Source organism: Heterocephalus glaber, unplaced genomic scaffold (assembly GCF_053883595.1).
Source record: "Heterocephalus glaber isolate CG9 unplaced genomic scaffold, H.glaber_assembly_v1.0 deba00001429, whole genome shotgun sequence".
NCBI lineage: Eukaryota > Metazoa > Chordata > Mammalia > Rodentia > Bathyergidae > Heterocephalus > Heterocephalus glaber.
Window position 1 is genome coordinate 31822961 of NW_028258294.1, and position 21162 is coordinate 31844122.

The 21162-nt window shown below is 42.1% G+C and overlaps 1 long non-coding RNA gene across 5 annotated transcripts in view; it reads left to right on the forward strand.

Moving 5' to 3' along the window:
* LOC110344286 (uncharacterized) overlaps positions 1-21162 on the forward strand; it is a 343104-nt gene that overhangs the window by 212306 nt on the left and 109636 nt on the right. For all 5 annotated transcript variants that reach the window (XR_015451670.1, XR_015451669.1, XR_015451671.1 and 2 more), the window contains one exon: positions 12041-12152. This is a non-coding gene — a long non-coding RNA (uncharacterized LOC110344286). The remainder of the gene's footprint in view (positions 1-12040; positions 12153-21162) is intronic.

Genomic DNA, 21162 nt, shown 5'->3' on the forward strand with positions numbered 1-21162 from the left:
TCAAACATTTATCATTTTTGTGATAATATTTTAAATCTTCTTTTAGCTATTGAAATATACATTATTTTTCAATGTAGTCACCTTGCTTGTAAAACATCAGAAATTGCTCATCCTATCTGACTATAACTTTGAATCTGTTGACTGATTTACATCTCTGGTTTACTCATCCATACCCCACTCCCCAGTCTTGGGTATCCATCTTTCCATTCTCTATGTTCTTGAATTTAAGTTTTTAAGATTCCACATATAAGTGAGATCATGTGTTATGTGTCTTTCTTTCCTGGGATTATTTCACTTAATATAATGTCCTCTAGGTTCATCCACGCTGTCACCAATGGCAGAATTTCGTGGTCTTTTAAAGGGAGAATAGAACTCCTTTCTGTATATATGTCACATTTTAAAAACTCATTAATCTGTTGATGGGCAGGCACTTTGGTATTTTCATACTTTGGGTACTGTGAATAATGTTGCATTTGGAAAACTGGGTGTCTACATCCAGGGGAATGAAAATAGACACTAATCTCAGCCCCTTGTACAAGAATCAACCCAACATGGACTGAAGACTAAATCACAAGACTCGAAACTACTAGAATAAAACAAAGGGAGAAAGTTCTGTGATATTAGTCTGGTTGGGTTTCTTGGGTATAACCCCAGAAGTACAGGCAATGAAAGCAAGAATAAACAAATGGGATTACATTGAATTTAAAAGCTTCTGCACAGCAAAGATACTGTGTCTTATTCACAATCTCACCCCTAGTGCCTACAGTAAGTTCTAATCTTTAGTAGATGCTCAATAAAATTTTGCTATGTGAATAAATGAATATAAAGCCCCTTATAGGGAAATGGATCCTATTTAGTGTGTGTTTCCAATTGAGGAGGAGAAAGAGTGCGCACATGCATGTGTGTGTGTGTTTGTATGTGTATGTGTGTACATGGGTATCCATGAGTAGAGTGGAGGAAGTCCTCTCAGACATGGCAGTGAGAAGGTGTGTGTGTGTGTGTGTGTGTGTGTGTAAACTCAGGAATGTTTTCAGGGAGGCAGAAACTGCAGAGTATCAGGCACAGAGCCAAGAGAAGCCATGTCCTCCCATCCTGGTGGCGCTCGTATTTGGCTGTGGACCGGAACATCTCCTGTGCGCCTGTCCCTGCCAGCACCCCTGTGCCTTCACTTTTCATGGCATCTATTAATGATAAAAGTCCCTGTGGCTTCTAATTACCAGTTTGACAAGTTCAGGAGTTCTCTGTTAATTATTATAATTAGCTTTCCACTCAGTGCGACTTCGGGAGTTTAACAACAATATTAACAACGGGAGGACTACGATCAGGAATTGACTACAAAGAATTGACTGGAAAGACTTCCTTCTGCTGTCAGGAAAACTTATTAACAAAGGAGAAACCTGCACAATGGCTCCCCTCTGTCTGGCTTAACTCAACCATCAGGTCTAAATTTGCCTTGGGGAATTGAGAACAACTGTTGTGTCCAGTACTTGCAAGCCCCAGGTTTAAAAGGGACCTGGGAAGAAAGAGGCTGCTAAACTGACAGCTGTGGGCCCTTCTTGACCAGAAATCAAGCATCCAGGAAAGAAAGCACTTGCTGTAGCTGCCAGCCATACCTGAGACCTGGTTCCTTGGGAGTGCAGGCATGAAGAACAGGGAGAGGCGAGGGAGGCTGCGTCTGTCTGGGAACAGAGGCCTGCACTGAAACTGCAAAGCACACGGAGGCTTTTTCCTGCCCATCTTTCAATACTGTCCATTCCTACAGGTGTCCCCTGAGTTATGGCCCTCAGCATGTCTCACTTAGACTTAACCAGACTCCTGACCTCCACTCCAGATACACAGACCTGCCAGATTTCCTTTCCTGAAGGACAGCTCTGGTGATCTCACTCCTCATCTCAAGTGCCTTCCAGGGTTCCCCATTGTGTACCAGATGCAGTCCAGAGTCCTCATTCTGTCACCTAAGGCTGCTTAGCCTGGGCCCAACTTGCCTTTCCATTGTTGCCTTCTGATTGGTCTTCCAGTCATTCACTAAGACGATATATATACACTTCTGCTAAATACTGGACATTGTTTAAAATGCTATGGTATTGGGAACCAACAACATAGACTTCAAGGGGCTCTAATCCTAGTGGAGGAAATCAGAAAATAAACTCATGATTAAAAAGTAATATTATCCAAAAAATGGTGAATCCTCCATCATCATCATAATTGAAAAGTGGCTAAAGGAATAGAGAAAGTGAGCAAGGGCTTTCCAGAAGGAGATCTGGGACAAGAAATTCATGCTGAGGAGCCATCTCTTGAAGAGCTTTCCAGTCAGAAGAAATACCAAGTGCAGAGCCTCTGGGTAGGAATGGCTTGACACAGGTGAGGAGCCGCAGGAAGGCCAGAGGATGTGCAAGGGTGAAGAGGTTACCATGGTGAGCTGTGGAAGAAACTTGGCCTTCATTCCCAATGTAGCTGGAAGCCACTGAATTCTTCTTCTTTGGCCCTGGTGTGGTTCCTGGTGAGCTGAGCATCCCTCTGTGGCCTCCTGCCTAGCAGTTTCCCTGGTAGGAGCCAATGCTCTGGATCTTTTGAGGCTAATGCCTCCCCAAGTTTATCTTCCTTCTGAACAACCCCCAGCTCTTTAGTAAACTTATCTGTGCTCAAAGATCTTCAGGTATGATCTTGACTGGCTTACCTGGGCTCATGTGGACTTCAAATTTCAGATTGTACTTCAGGGCTGCTCCAAATTCTTCATTCTGGGCCCACCTGAAGGGCAGCCCTTCCTGGGGCAATGCTCTTCTGATGGTGGCTCACAGGAGCTCACAAGGACACACTAAGCCTCTCCAGCTCCTGCAGGTTGCACTGACCATCTCACTTACCAACATCCCCCTGAACTAAGCAAGTCATGTGCTCAAGTTCAACATCAGTGCACCCTTCCTCAGTGGGATTGCTGTAGGAGCAAAAATAAAATACATTATTTGATTACAGAGAAGTGAGACTCAGGGCTGAGAATCCAATCTTCCCTACTTTTATATTTGCATTTCTGCAGACCTCTTGACAGCATTGTCGGACTTGACTCTTCCAGTAGGAATTCTAGATGACAATGGGGACTGTTCTGGGTCTCAGGAAAGGCATTTTATGTCTTTCAAAACCACTCTTGGGCCATAGGAGCGCAAAAACTCCTGCTTTGCACAAAGAAGTACTAAAGAAGAAAGGAAGCTAACATTTATTTAGCACCTGTTATGTGACAAGCATTATGATAACTCTTTGGGAAAGTTATATTCACTTAGATTAGACCTATGTTTTCTCCCTGCTGTTTTCTAAACCCATCCTCACCACACCCCAAATGCCCATCAAGGAATAGACATACAGAGTCACAGTGACTGAAACTGTAGAAGCCGAGGTTGGGAGATACCAATAATCAGAGAATGAAAAGTTCACTGGAGTGTTAACAATGCAGCAGATTAAAAACAACTGAAGTCAGAGTGCCTGCAGAAGAGTTTGCCAGTGAAGAGTGAGGGATACACCCTAGAAGTCTACACAAACTGGGGTTACCAGGTCTTCTGCTTCATGGTTTAGGAATGATGCTACAAACAGCAAGAGTGGTAGGAATTCTGTTGAAAGAGCACTTGAACTGATCTTCTCTGCCCTAAACAGCTAAATGACTAGCCCTTTCCCAACCTGGCAGGGATGTTTATTTTTTGGAGAAATTAAGTGAAGAAATGTTTATATTTACAGACATCAGGTGAGGGTGAAGGTGAGGAGATGGATTGGAAAAAAATAATTTAGGTGACTATGAATACATTTGGAACTCTTCCCATTGCTACTGTTCTTCTTTACTCCCTCACCTCTGCTGGCTAGGAGGAAACTAGAAGGTTGTTCTCTGAAGGTGATCACAGGGAAAAGACCTGCAGGTTCTGACTTTTGAGGACCTCCATGAATCTGGCGGATCCTGTCCACAGCTTAGTGGACAATGCCAAGGGTTGGGGTGAGCCCTCCTATGGGTTTTCAGCCCTGTCTCTGTGCCCAGTTCTGAGGAGAGCCAGGCATTGCTAGAAAGCAATGCCAAACTACAAGGGAGAAAAGAAATTCAGTGGAAAGGAAAGCAATACAGGGTGCAGGAGAAAACAGAGAGAAAAATCCCTCCAACATCCATGGAGAAATAAGAGATTTGCATTTGAGAGACAAGAACAGAATATTTTTGTATTTTTGTGGGGTTTTTTCCCTAAAAGAATGATAGGAAAATAAAAAAGAGTTCTTGGAAGTTAAAACTATGGTAGTCAACATTAAAAAAAAAAATTGATCAATGAAAGATTTGTGAAACAAAAGGAAGTCTGAGAGAGACAGAGAGAGAGAGAGAGAGGTGTTGATCAATATGGAAGGGATAGGAAAGTTATGGTGCTTTATTGAATCATTTGAATAACAGTATGAGATAGATGTAATTTTTCCTATTTTACCAAAGAAAAGAGGAAACTAAGACTCCAGGGACCTTATGTAATCTTCCCAAGAGCACTCATGATGGAAGAGTAGAGTTGGAAGTGTGACCTCAAAGCCCTGGGAACAGCAGACAGAGCTTCACTAGGGATGTGGAGTAGGAGGAACTGAGCAGGCAGGTGGATTTGGAGGCATCATATTTTCCTCTTCGTGACATGTAAGTAACTCCAAGGCACACACGGACATCTTCAAAACTTTTTGTGATGACATAGGAGAGAGATATCACTTGTGCTGAAAAGGGCCTCAAAACACGGTTCTATCCTCTTCTGATCTGGAATTGGCCTGAAATGTCAGTTATTCTTTGAACTTGGATTTTTATCTGATAAAGTTATACAGATTTAAAACCTAAAGTTGTCCTTTTATTGGACTTAGCGGGGCCTTTTCATAAAGTGGCAGTGGGATTGTGAAGATGGTTCTATATTGGGCCATTCATCCCTGTGGATTAAGCCATGACATATATTTCAAGTTAGAGGAAAATGTAGTGGCAGAAGAAACATAACCAATAACAACTGGAACTGGCAGAGCTTCTGATTAATGGGCTTGTTGGTCATGGGCAGCAGAAGTAGACAAGATCCCCAGCCAACCCTCTTCTGTTCCAATTTTTTTCCCTTCTCTCTCTTCCTTTCTTCCTTCCTTCCTTCTTTCCTTCCTTCCTTCTCTTTCCCTCCTTCCTCACTTTCCTTCTTCCCTTCTTCCTTTCTTCCTTCTCTCCTTTCTTCCAGCAGAAGATAAGTCATATCATCACCTTGAGTGATAAAGGTTAGTTTGAGGACTTAAGTGTGTGACAATGGGCTTTCAGTTACTGAGCTAGAATCACAGCCTTGGTCACGGGTCTTGGGCAGAGCTGGCTCACTTTTCTGGTTAGCTCCCAAGGCTGAGCCTTTTGATGCTAAGCTTAACAGAGCCCAGGGCCTCTGTATGCAAGCAGGTTGATTCAAAGAGGAAGGATGAGGGAGAGGTTCAGCAACAAAGAATTAGTTCCTCTCCCTAAAATCACCATATTGGGAAGTCACTACTTGTCTCAGGGAAAGAGTGGGTGGCAGTGGAGAGGGGCCAGGTGCTTTGTGGTATGAGTTATAAACACTCCTCCTGGTGAAAGGAAGTATCAGGAGTGGGAACTGTGTTCCCTTTAGATTACAAACAAACACTGGCGTAAAGGATGTTTGAAGGGGTGGGGGTGGCACTTGTGGAGTAGCCAGGAGACAGAGTGGGTGTGGAAAGGCTATGCTGTGTAGTTTTCTTTCTGCTCCCTTCCTGGAGTACATTTTGATAAACATTTGGCAATTTTGAAATGATTCATTCCTGGTTTTTGCTTCTAGTAGCTGAGGATCTTGTGGCTTGGTGCCATCCCCAGCAATGTGCTTCATCCTTTCAGGTCTCAACTGGTCTGACTGTGAGCCAGGTATAGCACCAATTGATTTATTCACCTTCCCGGGTCATTATGGGATCAAAATACAGTTCTGTTGTGAAAATAATCACAAACAAAGATTGTTCCAGTGATGTCCAATATGGCAGCTATCCAACTCTGAACATTTTCTCTTTGATAGATCCTTCCACTGATAGATCTCCCTGCGGGGAACATCATCTCTGAAGCACAGAGATGTCTAGCAGAGAACCCTCCAGGGTCATATGCTTGCTCTCTTCTGTTTCCTACCACTAGCCTAGCCTCCACCTCTGGTAACAGGCAGAAGCCTGCCCAGGTACAACCACAAAGAAAGAAAAAGATAGATTTTTAAAAAATTCTATATCTTTTGCTCAGAAATGGTACAACCAAAGTGGTCTTAAGATGCAGTGATTAACTTTCTCCGAAACCCAGCGCACCTGGGAATACACTGTGAGACACAATAGGCTGAGCAAATATTAGACAAATATCACTTTTCTGCATCGCCCACTTTGCTAGAGATGAATGGATTGACTTTTCAAACACTGCAAGAGTGAACCAGGCAGCCTAGATACAAGATCAACATCACTTGTCTTTCTTTCCTTTCCACCCCCTCCCTCTTTTCTAATTTCTAGAGAAAATGTATACAAAATATTTATCTAAAATAGTGGGACCCAGAAAAACAAGCTGTGCAAATAACATCTATAACCACTGTGAGCTGTACACAGGTGACTCTGGTCTGCATTACTCTGTGGCCTGCAGCCTATGTTGGTCCCTCTGTAGGCTTGTGAACCAGGAACAACTGGGGAAAGCTCAAGGGCTGCTCTGGCTCAAAGACGGTGGTGATATCTATAACTGTCCTCCTCCTCCAGCCACTGATGGGGTGGGAGAGGGTGGGCAAGGTGCTAGAGCCTGGGGACACCAGAGGACACAGCTACACGCTTTTTTAAGAAAGAGCGAGGTATCTGTGAGTGGGCTTCACTTAGATTTGAAAAGAAATTTTGTGGTGGTTCCTGTGTGAACCTGAAATAAAAGGAATACAGAAAGCTCTGGAAATGCTTCCTGAGGCCAAATAGGTGAAGAAAGTGAAGTGAGCAAGATAAGTTGGGAATTAAGGTGTAGCCTACAAATGCAGGGAAGACTGTCTTGAAGCAGGGAAGTGGTTGAGTGATCTTTCAATGTCTGCCTGCTGAAACCGAATCCTAAGAATTCAGTTAGATGGTACCTGTGAGGTCACAGTTCTTTAACAACAGATGAGGAAACAGGGCCCGGAGAAGTGAAGGGACTTTCCTGGCATTGTATAGTAAAGCAGTGATGAGTTGGTGTTACAGGCTTCTCCTGAGTCATATCCTGCATGGCTGGATCTTCATTCCCATGCCTTTTGGACTCAGCTGTCTCTGGCTGGCCATTCCTTGACTAGACTTGTACCTCGGCCTGAAGCTACCTGTTCTTTAACTTGGAGCATAACTGTGGTCTGGACTTCCTGAGTGATGCTGGATGTCATCCTATGCACTGACATCTCATGTTCTAAGCTAAGAAGCTGGCTACTTTTACCTTGTCCCTCCATGCCCTCAGTCCTGTCCCAGCCTCTTTTCTTTTCTTACTGCCTGGGACAAATGTCCCCATACTCCTTTCAGATGAGTCTGTTTTATTAGGATAAAATAGGTAGAAGGAGGATTTTCTCATTGCTCCAGGCTCCATCTGATGGTGGTCACCAAGATCTGACATTCTCATTTTTCGGGCCGAGGGAAGAAGGATTTTTATCTTGTCTCTGGAAGAGGGAATGACAAGAAAGCCACAGCAGCCAGGGCTGGGAGACAGACTGTGGTTTCTCATCATTAGAACAATTAAAGTATACAGACAGAAATGTGGTTTTGCTTCATAACTGTATCCTGTCAACTAAATATTTCATTTAGACCTAATGCCTGAGCCAAACGAGAATCTCGAGCAAAACTGCACTATTAGAATACACTTAATTATTGATTCAGCCAGGCAAAAAATAAAAAATAAAGAAACCGGGTGGTACTCTAATTCCTCTTATCAAGCATCTTGAGTGCTAATATGCACTTGAACAGCTGCTATTATCCTGGGGAGCCATTGCCTTCAGCTGCAAAATGTACAACTTCACACCAGCCACATGGAGCCAGACTGAAAGCAACAAGGGAGACACTTTCTCTCTCCAGCTCAGGGAGAGCTGGGTGGAGGCTCTGTGGCTGACACCAAGAGAGGAGCCTCGTCCAGACTTCTAACTCTCTCTCTCAAGCTCTCCCCCCCGCAAAATGGAGCCATGTCATCATATGTCTAAAATGTACTAGATTAGTACATGGGTTCCTAACCTGGATGTTTTGGATATTTCCGAAATATCATTCTTGTGCTGTCTTATATTTCTTCTTTTTAAAAGGCAATGAAGATAATAAACCTAGCACTATAAAGACTCTAAGGATTCCCTGTACCACCCTTTATATATTTATACAGATCAAGTTACTAAGGTTATAGATGAAAGTTTACTAAGTTATTATGGTTTTAGATGAAACAGTTTCATCTAAAATATAAGTGCTTTGAGGGAAGAAACACAGTAGAGAAATCTGAATCGGGGTAGGGAAGCATTGGTAACAATGGTGTGTGTGCTGGGGGTGTATGGTGTGATTGTATAATGCATCTGCAGGAAAACAATATTTGAATGTCAGACTCAGAATTTGAAAATGCAACTTTATTTTATGTTAGTTTCGCTATCCACATTCACCTACCCATCATTCCACTTACCAAGTCCCCCTTCCAGTTACGTTTACTATTTCATCTCTCCAGTAATCCATCCATCAAGCCATCCACCCATCCATATATACATACATCCTTCCAGTATCTATCTAATTCAGCCATCCTTTCATTATCTATCATCCATGAAATCAGCCACCCTTCTACTATCTATGCATCCATCCATTCATCCATCCACCCTTCTATTATCTATATATCCATCCATACATGAATTCTTCCAATATCTATCTATCCATACAGCCATCCTTCTACTATCTATTCATCCATCTTTCTATCCAAGAAGCATTTGCCAAGCTCCTAGAATGTGCAAGACGTTGGAAGGTAAATGAGCTCAAGTAAAATGCTGTGTTAAGGACATCCTTTCTACAGGCTCCCTGAAGGAAGATACTGTCCTCTGAGTCACCTAATGGTACCCAAATATGGATTTTGATGAATAACGTGCACTCGGTGAGATATTTAGGGCCAAATTTGGGTAAGTTTGAAAGTCTTCTGGGGCCAGGGATTTAGCTCAGTGGTTCCACCATCTGCCTTGCAAGCACAAGGTCCTGAGTTCGATCCCTAGCAGCCCCCCCAAAAAAGTTTTCTGAAGAAAAGTGATAGAATGAGCAAGCTTAAGGATGCTTCATAGGCCACACTGTCCCTTTTCTCTCTCAAGGGTGACCTTTGACCTAAGTCCCACCACTTAATCAAAATGGTATCTTTTAAAAAAATTTTTATTTTATGGGTACATTTTAGGTGTACCATATAATGACATTAATCATTGGAAATTTGCACCTTTACATAGTCTCTCTTTGCTCTTATTTTTTCCCCATTCCTGTGCCCTCCCTTCAACCCCTCCATCCCTCCCTATTTACAAAGACTTTGTTTCCTTTTTTCATTTTCTCATATTAATCCCATTCCCTTCTTTCCTTTCCTCTACCCCTCCCACTTCCCCTTCCCCTTTGCCCCTTTTCTTCCTATTTCACATTATCTATTATACCATTTAGTCCTTATTTACACTTTCAGTTTCTCACACTAGACAAACTATTCAGTATTTACACATATGTGCCCTATTTATTTCACTTAAGAGTATTGCCTCAATGTGCATCCATTTAGCTATAAATGTCTCTAATTTCTCATTTTTTATGGCTGAGTAGTACTCCATTCAAAATGGTATCTTTAATGGTCCCACAAATGATGTTGACTCATGGCTCTTTTCCTTCTGAGGTCGTCAAGCAGGCCAGTTTGCCCAAGGCTGAGATTCCTCGGCAAATTTGGTCAAGTTGGTCACCCTACTTTCTTTGTTCTCATGGTTGCTTCCATCTGGATTGAAATTTTCTTACTTCTGCATATACAAGCCTTCTAAGTTCCAGTTCTAGCACTTCAACGAAGACTTTACTCACTAATTTTCCTTCTTGAAAGTTTCATTGCAGTTATGGCCAGATCACTTGTGTGTGAACAGCTATTGGCCAATATTCTTTAGTAGCTCACAGGTATCACTTTGGGATTTCTAACAATACTGGAAACTTCCCAAGGGCAAAGACTGGGCTTAATTTCTGTCTTGTATCCTTTTTACTGCAGCTCTTGCAGACAGAAGGTTCTAAATTCCGTCTAACCTGATGCCTTTCTGCTGAATTTTAAACCTTGTATTCCTTACCTGGGAAAGACTGACAGGGAGTCAGTTTCCTACAAGTACTGGTCCTTCTAAAACAGGAAGCCGGCCAGGTGGGGTGGCTCATACCTATAGTTCCAGCACTCTGGGAGGCTGAGGCAAGAGGATCATAAATTAGCCCAGCTTGGGCAATTTAGCAACTTAGCAAGATCCTGTCTCAAAATAAAAAAATGTTTTAATAGGGCTGGGAATGTAATTCAGTGTAAGGGTTCTGAGTTCAACCCAGAGTATCACAAAAACAAACAAAAAACAAAAACCATGAAGCCAATGTCTGAAATCCCTCCAGTCCATCCTTCCTTCCTTTCTTTTTTCCCACTGAGCATCTTCCCTTGGCTCTGTTCTCCAAGGCACCTTTTACTTTTCTTATTGTCCTTGGCCTTCCTGTCCATTACTTTTCAAACACAGAGTCCAGACAGCACAAGGTGTCTGAAGAGACATCAGCCACACACACCGTCCATGTTTAGTTTGAAGAGTGTTGTAGCTGCTGTGAGCCTGGGGGGCCCGTTGGCCAGGTGCTGACGAGGTTGATCACACAGGCCTGAGAAGGAGAGAAGAGGCCTGGGGAGGTCACAGAGACAGATTCTTTCACAAGGACTGATGTGCAGGGAGACAGCTTCTCTTCAGAAATCCCCACCTCCTGTCACTGGCCAGGTCTGTGATCTCTAGCTTTGTCCTGACACTCACCTCGGCTGCCTGAGGGAGCGCTGCAGCTTCTTTGTGTGCCGGTGTAAAAGAAAATGCCCAGAGAGGCCTGAGGGATGCACAAAGCACCCGGAAGTTTGTGGTGCTAAGGAAAACAACATTGGAGAGTCAGAGGATGGAAAATAGGAAATCAATGACATGTGAAGACTGGGAAGAGCAATTAGGACTGGGAGCTTGTCTCTTGCCTGTGGCTGGTTGGTTAGTGTGAGTTGTGGCCTGGATTTGCATTCTCTCTTCTCCTGGAACACAGCATGTTCTGAAACCCCTCCCATTTCCAAAGTAAGAGGAGAAACTATGGGGCCAGTTACAGCTACGGCAATGTGGTTGGTTGATTTATTGCAAAAGTATCTCTCTGTTTTTTGCCTCCCTATATACATGTCACTTGCACTGTGACCTTACAGCTTCTTTCAGCCTGAAGAGGAGTCTGTTTTGCTTCCTCTTAAATCTCGACTGGCTTTGTTTTACTTGTTATAACCAAAAAATGCAACAGAAATGATAGTGTGTGTTCCAAGCCTAGAATCTAAGAGCTTTTGAGGTCTTATTGCTCTCTGTGCTGGAGAAAGTGTTAAAAGCTCAAGCTAGCCTGCCCAGTCACTCTGCTATCATAGCCAACAGCCAATCACCAGGAGCAAGTTTAGGTATCCTGGACCAGCCAGCTCACAGTCTATACTCCAGCTGAGCACAATCACATGAGGGAGTCCAGCCAAGATCAGTCAAGCCTGGCTTAAATCAGCAGAACCTTCTAGGAGACTTACAGGCTTTTAGTTGTACCTGCTGATTGTTTACCATGGGGTTAGGGCATAGTTTGCTATGCAGCAGTAGTTACATGATGCCGAAATTAGAAGTGTAGAGGAAAGAAGTATTGCACCTACTGTAAGTCAGACCTTGAGTGTTTCCCAAAGGCCCACGTGTTGAAGACCTAATTCCCAGTCTGTGGTGCCACTGGGAGGTGATGAAACTTTTGGGAGAAGAGACTAGTAGAAGGAAGTCAGATTACTGCATGTGTGTCCTCAAAGGAGATATTGAGACCATGGCTCCTTCCTCTCTTTGCTTCCTAGCCACCACGAAGTGAGCAGCTTCCTCTGCCATGTACTCCCACCATGATGCACTGTGCCACCAAAAGCCAAAGGCAACAGGATCCACTTACCTTGGACTGAAGGTGCCAAAACTGTGAGCCAAAGTAAACTTTTCCTCCTTATAACTGATTATTTCAGATATGTTGTCACACTGACAGAAGGTTGACTAATAGTCTACTAGAGCTCAAAGGTATTCAGATGAATTTGGTTATTTATTTAGTGCAGACAGGACCCTCCATAATCTAGACTCCTCTTAACTCTTTGGCTATACTTCTTGCTGTGAATACCTACCTACTTTTCCCCATATGCACACGTGTGTGTGAACGCACACACATTCTAGCCTTACTGAGTTCCATGTCTGGCGAACTCTTGCTCTGAATTCTGCTGTTTTCCTTTCCTGGGACATTGACTTGTTTCTCCAACCTTTTTGCCTGGGTAATTTCTACTCATTCCTCAGCCTTTTGGCTTAGATGTTCCTTCCATCTATCATTACCTTAACTCTGCTCTTTAGTTCTCTTTAGTTATGCATCTCTATTACTTACCCTATTATATTGTGATCTGTCTGTTCCTCCAAAGATTGTGTCCTCTTGTTAAAAACATACTGAATCTGAAAAACTGAAAATCCTGAACCTCCATATATTTTAAAGCACTCAGGTAATTCTAATGAGTAATCAAGGCTAACTCAAGCAGGTCTAGTCTTTTTGGGCAGAGAAATGTACGTGTGCTTGTGCGTGTGCCTGAGTGTGCATGTGTGTGTGTATGGTATATGGGCGGTGTACCCAACACACACCTCTGTAGCTGCTTCTCTTTTCTCCCTTGACTCTGCATTGAGTCTGTGCTCCTGTTATTATCAACCACCTCCTGGAACTCTAGGATGTCTCCCTCTTGGTGCCATGTTCTTACTGATACTCTGGTTTTAACAGGGAGATAGTGTGAAAAACATGTTTCCCTTTGGATTACTGTTCTACATTATTATACAACACCAGCAAAGGCTTTTTTGTATAATATATTTTACTGAAGGGATAGAGTATGTGTCAGGGCTTGTATCTAGATGTTCCCCCAAAGCCTTATGTGCTCATAAATGGGGCTTTCAGAACTGGCTGGATGCAGGGGGGTGATAAAAGGGTTAAGGGTATAGTACTAAATTAGCCCACTGACTGGAATTAGCATAGTTCTGCATGTGGCTGAATGAATTTATTGAAGACAGAAACCCCACCCAGGGTGTGGGTGGTACCACCCAAAGGCTTATAGCCTGGATGGCATAAAAGGAAAAGGAAGGCTCACTGCTGCTGTTGCTGCTTTCTACCTGCCCTGCCATGGATGTTTCTTCTCTGCCATGCTCCTCAGCAATACCGCCCTATCTTGGAGCCAACCAACTATGGACTAAAACCTCTACAAACTGTGAGCTAAAATAAACTTTTCCTCATTTAATTTGTAGATGTCAGGTGTTTTGTCCCAGCAATGAAAAAGTAACTGAGGCAGTATACAAGGCAGAGGGTTAGCACACAGCAAAGAAGCTAAAATGTTTATTCTTTTAAATTGAAAGACTTTTGGATAATCCCATTACCATCAACTTCTCTACTTTTGGATCTTACTGATAAGGGTTCTCTCTTTTTTCAACATTTGGCTTTCCCAATTCATTTGTATTCCTGCCTCTTGACTCTTTGCACTAGGGATACCTAAGTGGACTGCAACTTTCTCCTTACAATGCTAAGAAATTCTTGATTGACTCTCCTCCTGGCAGGCCCAGCCCTCCCTCAGACCTGTCTTTTCATCATGTATAGCCCAGCCAAAGGTATTGCTAAATAGAAGACAGCTCTCTAATTTCAGGAATTCTGCCTCAAACTTTAACAGGAGCTATTTTTCCTACCACCTATAATTTTTGCTTGTTTACGAATCTATCTCTTCCCCCAGTAGATAGTGAGCAATCTGAGGGCTGGTTTCACCATGGTCTTGTTCACCAACATGTTCCCAGAGCTGAGTACAAACACATAGTAGAGGCTCAATAAATATCTATTGGGTAAATTCACAAACTAAAGAAAGTAGGATCCTCTGGACCAGAATGAAGCTGGAGGAAGTATTGTGCCTGAATCTACCAGGAGGGACAAAGCTTCACGAAGGACTTTTGGAGAATGCTCAGGGTCAAAAAATAGGCAAGTCCCGTTGAGCTGTCAAATCTACTATGAGAAAGTGGTTAGCAACAAAAGAGGCAAAGTGTGGTAATCTGAATGATCTAGAGTGAAGTAGGATTGGGAGGAGAGGTGAGAGCGAGGTAGAGTAGCATGCAGGCCCAGAAATGGGGGTGTGGGGTCCTGGGGGCCCCGGGGAGTGTGGCTAGTGTCGGGGGTTTAGTAAAGCAGGGTTGAAAAGGGAAAGTGAGTGTTGTGTCCTCCAAAGCATTTCAACCAATTCAGAATTGTCTTATTCCCCTATAATATGAGCCCAGATATGTGTATATTTGCATACGCACACACCAAACTACACAAATTTGTGTATGGACTGTTTGGAGAGACTTTTGCAATTGGGTATGAAAAGGCCAATGGCTATAAAAGACAGCTGATGGTAAGAACAATTTTCTACTTTTAAGGAAGTTCTATGTTGTCATGCTTTGGAGGACTGAGTTTTGTAGTTAGACCATCTATGACACTGGCCTCACCTCTCAGTTCTTTTGCAACCTTAGGATGAGGAAACTGTAAGATCTGGGGTTTCCTCAACTCTATCAGTAGAACAACAATACCTGATGCATACGTTTCCTAGGAGCATTAAATAAAATAAGATACTTTATTGTGTGTTCTCAGCATAGTCCCTGGAACTCAATAAAATAAAGCAATTATTAGTGGTAATATTCAATAAATATTCTGTGATTGCCATTTTTGTGTCCAGTGCTTTGCAAGGCTAGAGAACATAAAGCATTGGGGTTGGCACCTAAAGATTCCCTTCTTGTGCTTCCTTTATATATATGGTCAAAGTACAGAAGGTGTATTTTGGGTTTATTCTTGAGTGTTGCACCCAAGAGTTTAAAAAAATGCTCTTTGGATTGCGTGGGTGACTCAGGGCTAGCAGGAGGGAATGATACTGCCTTCCAGGAGAGAGGCTCATCTATGCAACAGCCCATTCAGCCACATCCCAGGTTCTCCTAGGAGATTTCCCCACCATCCAAAAACCGATGAAGTCTGACCTTGCAAGATGGGATGAGCTCTGAGCCCAGAGCAGATGACTGCTCTAGATGACTGCATCTAAGGCGGGCCCATTCATAACCCAGGCACCAACAGACCCGTTAGCGACATTGCTGCGGGCGGGCTATTACTTACAATGTAGTTAGTGTCGCTTAACCAGAATGGATGGGATGCAGTATGTTAGAGAAGAGCCCTAAATCTGATGGAGGGAAAGGAAAATAAGTTACAGCTGTGGTGGGCTGGTCTAGGGGAAGTAGGGGGCAGGGGCAGGGGTTATGACTGGAGACAGGTCCTCCCTACTCAATGCAATTGTTTTTCTCTTGTGGTAAAAATGTTCAAGATTAAAGCTCCCAGGGAAGAATCTGATATGAGATTAAATCATTGTTCAGGGAAAAGTAGCCAGGCCTGCAGTGAAAACAAGAATTCTATGGGAGAAAAAGCAGCAGGGGTCAGAGACAGTGAGAAACATGACTATAAGGAGGGGGTGCTGGAAAATGTAGCTGGAGATTTTTCTAAGGCCCAATGTCCATGCAGCTAGTCTATTTTGGCCACCTTAAGAGTCTGCTCTGCAGTCTTCAAAATGTTGACATTCCTTCCCTAAAAACCATCAAAAGCAATCCTGGCTGTGTCTGCTGAGAATTTTTTAAACTGTCAAGTTCTAATCTCCACCATGATTTCTTTTCCCATAGAGTTTCTTTGTCCATGGATCACCCAGAAAGATGTGGGTAGATAAATTTTCCATGCTCCCTGACTCTTTCCCCTTTATAGAGTCCTTGGGGATCATCATCACATACAAGAGAATATATTTGAACCATTGCTCTTAAGAACAATTTGTAGCCAGGCCCCTGATTAGATACCTCAGTGGATTCTTGACCATTAGCTTCATCTCCAATCTCATCTTCCTAGTGCAGTTATCTCATGAACTCCTGGGCCATGTTCCTTTTTTATGCATCTAGTAGAGACTACAGTTATAGAGCTGAAGGATAGACAGGCTTGGAGGAGATATACAGACTCAAAACTAGGCATGTAACCTTTGAGCCATATAAACTTACTCTATAAGTCTCTGATTCTTGCTATAAAGTGGATTAATCATAGTGCCTACTTCACTGGTTGTCAATGTTGAGAAAATCTATGTAAATCACTTAGCACCATGCACATTCAACAAAGACTGTGCCCTGCTCTTCTTTCTTCTACTACCAGCATTGGGAATCATTTGAGAACTCTGTTCCAGGAGTCAAGTGATTGAATTTCTCATCCCAACTTTTCTACTAAATGGCAAGCTGATCTTGGGTGCATCAATTTATCTTAGTCTCTCAATTTTTTAACCTATAAAGGTGGGGTGATAATTTCACAGAATTCTTGTAAAGACCAAAAGAGAAAATAGATTGGAAAGTTCTTGAAAGGTGTTGAGATGTAAGATATTAAAAGTGGGGAGAGATCTGCTGAGAGGTTATCTAGTCCAGCCTTCTATCGTGTGCTCTTCAGGGCTCTGCATAGGACTTGAGAAAATGGAAAATCACTTTCTCATAGTAATGTTTCATTGCTGGCAGACATAAAAAGGCTTTAAAAATTATATTTAAGATTAATTCAACAAATGTTGTGGTGTTCCAATTATTTTACCTATTACTGTGTGTTTTCCTGGAATATAGAAGTGAACTAGGCAAACGTGATGCCATCCCCATGAGACACATAAGGGGCAGATTTAGATTTAAAAAAATTTTCCATTCATTGGAGTGAATTGGACTTCTCATAACTTTCAGTTATTGAGTAGTGCATGCTTCTAGACCAATATCCACCATAATCTACATGCACATGCATGAGCACACAGAGAGAGAGAGAGAGAAAGAGAGAGAGAGGCAGAGAGACAGAGAGGCAGAGAGACAGAGTGAGAGAGAAGGCTTAATTTTAGCTTTCTTCAACTCTTCCTCCTGAGACACATGAGTTGTGATAAGCAAAGTGTCTTCCTCCACTTTCATCCATCCCCTAGAGATTAGAGGCAGGAAATGTGCATGGAGTTCCAGAGTTATTCTTCCAAAGAGAGAATGTAATAGGGCAACACTAGCTGGTGTAATAAATAAGCACCACCCCCAATCTTGTTTAACACAACAGATACTTGTTTTCTTGAAGTATTCACCTAATACTTCAATGATAATTAGGGTCCAGGGTCTTTAGTATTGTCTCTCTGTTCTCACTTTGGACTGCAGAATCCTCTGAATTTAGCTCATGGATAGGAAGAGAGAGACTCAAAGAGGTGCACCCACTTCTTATACTCCATAACTTGAAAGTGGTATATACTACTTCTGGTCACATTTCATTGAAAAGAAATCTATTCATATGACCCTTTCTAGTTTCAAGAAAGATTGAGAATCATAATTCATAATCGGGTAGCTATTTATATCATCAGATCTGCAGTACAGAAGCCAGCTATCTCTGTCATTAAAAGAGCCAAGTTCAGAATAGTAAGAATAATGTGCATTTGAAGGTGACAGAGGAAATTGTCATTGTGATAACTTCTGCTTCATTTTAGGGACCTCTTCTCAGCCTTCTTTACCAAATTTACAGCATAGAGTTTCTCTTTTTTCCTATGTTGTGGAGACAGCAGATACTGAGCAGAGGAAAATGTATGAGGCAGCAGAATCTGAAAGCCAACAATGAAGGAGGGACTAACACTTCTTTATCCTGGCTCTAAGATACACATGTGGGACAGAAATGCCAGATTAGGAAGGAATTAGAGGGCAAGGACTTTGAGAAAGAACATGAATGAAGAGATAAATGCAGGAAAGTTAGAGCACATTTTTGGGATAGGGGATATGTGTGCTCCCACACTTCTGTGTAGTGTTAAGGACCAGGTAAGCTTAGAAGAATCTATACTCTACTTCCCCTTTCTTCTCCATGCCTTCCCTTTCTTCTCTGTGACCTTGGGCTGATCCCTTGAACTGTTTACAAAATAACTAAATGGGATCCAGTGTCTTTTGCATAGGCAAAATTGGTCAAGGATAACCTCATTCTTTGGTCATAGGATAAGCATTAGCTAATACCCTCAATTTGAAATAATCAAGAATGAAGAATAGCTACAAGCAGATAATGTTCTACTTTGAGAGATACAAAGTTCCTTTTTTCCATGCTTATCTCCTCAGAGCTGTAAGTAGAGACATGTTCTTAAAGCCATGAGAGTTTAGAATCCACTCTATTCTGCTCAGCTTTCTGATGGTGCTCACAAGTGGCACTGGAAATGAACGCAATTATCCTGATGCATGTGGACAGATCAGTGCACAATAGGTTGGGACTATTAACTCTCTTATTCAGGACACTACATTTCTATTAATGTTATATTAGTTTTGTTGAAAGTCATGTACCATGCTATTATGTAATGAGCTTACAGACATCTAATTCCCTATGGTTTTGTTTTACATGAATTTCTGGAGAAAGAAGACTTCTCCTGTACTGTGTTTACACAATTAATTTTGGATCTAGAAGTGGGACTTTAAACATATGTCTGATACATTTCATCTTGTATATTCTATCCCATCCTTCTAGTCTGCCTTTTGAATCTTGATTTTATCACCCAGAGTTATTAGCTGTCCCTCCCAGCTAGATGCCATCTGCAACTTTGATAAGCAAACTTTCAACATGTTGTAGGCAGACATTTGTGATGGTCAGGTTTCAGCAGACTACTGTTTTGCATAGACCATGGTTAAAATGAGCTTGTATCTTTGCATATATTATTCAGTGAAAGGAAAATTAGCAGGCCAGTCAATATATAGATGTGCTCCTGAAAGGGTGACATATAAAAATTTAAATTGCCTATATTTTACTTTTGTATCTCTCCTGAAAGGTACAAGGGAAGAGCAGAAAAATGCTTTTTGGTTCTGGTTAAGTATTTTGTTCTTATTTCAAGGCTGATCAGTGTCTAACAGAGATCATAGCCTTCAGCTATCCAAAGCAAAACCCTTATTTTCCCAGCCAAATCATCTCCTCCTTAGTTTACTTCATCTCAGAACATGAAAATTCCCTTCTCCCACTTGTTCAGTCCCTAAAGCATTGGTGTCATTACTTTTCACTCCCAGATTCTAGCTATCAACAAATTGTCCTGGCTTCATCACTCCAACTGCTACCACCCTGGTCCAAACTGCCATTATCTCTTACCTGGAATAGTGCCATAGCCTCTTCACCTGTCTCCTGATATCCATCACTGTCCAACTATAGTCTTTTCTCCCCTCAACAGCTGAAGGAATCCTTTAGGAAACTAAGTCAGATCATGCCATTCTTCCATCCAAACCTTCCAATGGCTCCCAGCTCATTCAGAATAAAGTTCAAATGACAACAGTCAACAATATCTGAGAGGACCAGGCCCCTCAGATCCCTGTGACCTCTCCCAGTGCTCTTCTTTGCTCACTGACTTCAGCCCCAGCTCTCATTATCTCTGGAACAGCCTAGGTGAGAACCTTTTCTGTTTGGTGTTTTCCCCAATAGAAGGCTCTTTTCTTGCTTTTCTGTATACCTCACTCCATCACTTCCTGCAGGTTTTCTTATGTTACCTTATCATAGGGCCTCCCGACTGTCCTCTATAGAACATTACAACCATCCTGCTTTCTAATCTTTCCCTTCCCTTCTTATTCTACGTCATTTTCCCCATAGCCTTTAGCACTCCCTGGCATAATACACTGCTTTCTGGTATATTTTCTATCTCTTTCACTAAAATATAAACTGCGCAAGGGCAAACACTTTTTTTCTGCTCACTGCTGTGTTCCAGGACCTAGAACATGCCTAACACATGGAAAGCTCCCAAGAAACACTTGTGGAAAGAATGAGAAGAGGGGATTCACTGGACTAGACTTCAAGTAATCTGTCTGGTCTCAGTTTCCCCAACTATAATATAATTTTTGTTCAGTGGATTTCAAACCTATTTCCTCCTAAAATTGAGGGATGCTTCCATTAAGTGAATATATACTTAGGTAGAAATCGAATAAGTATTTTCAACCATAAAAGTCCCACTTTTAATGGGCTGGTGATTTAGCTCAGTGGTTCCACCGCCTGCTTTGCAAGGACCCAAGTTTGATCCCCGGTACCACACACACACACAAAAAAGTCCCACCTTTATTATATTAATTGTGTTAAAATGAGCTCTTCTGGTTGAAATGAGGGTAGAAAATAAATCAAAGACTCCCAGTGTCCATATCTGCTCCAAAATTTTCTCACAATGAAAGTTTTAAAACCATAAAACCCATACTCAGCCACCTCATCTTTGACAAAGGAGCCAACCACCATCAATGGAGGAAAGATAGCCTATTTAATAAATGGTGTTGGAAAAACTGGATTTCAACCTGCCAAAGATTAAAACTAGACCCATATCTATCACCATGCACTAAACTAAGATTGAAGTGGATTAAAGATCTAAATATTAAAACAGAAACACTAAACTTCCTGGAAGATAGGTCAGGTAGAACTCTTGAAGACATTGGCATAGGAAAAGACTTTATGAACAAAACCTCAGTAGCACGGGGACTAGCACAAAGAATCAACAACTGGGATCTCATCTTATTAAAAAGCTTCTGCACTGCAAGAGAAACCACCAACAGAGCTAAGAGACAACCTACAATGTAGGAAAAAAATTTTAGCAACTGAACCTCAGACAAAGGACTACTATCTAGAATATATAAAGAACTGAAAAAAAGTCAGTTTTTTCAAAGACCCCAATTTCAAAGACCCAATTCAAAAATGGACATCTGAAATAAACAGATATTTCTCAGACAAAGAAGTAAAAGCACCAAATAAATAAATGAAAAAATGTTCACTATCACTGGTCATTTGAGAGATGCAGATGAAAACAACACTGAGGTTCCACCTTACCCCAGTAAGAATGGCTGCTATCAAGAAATCAACCAATAACAAATGCTGGCGGGGCTGTGGGGAAAGAGGAACCCTGCT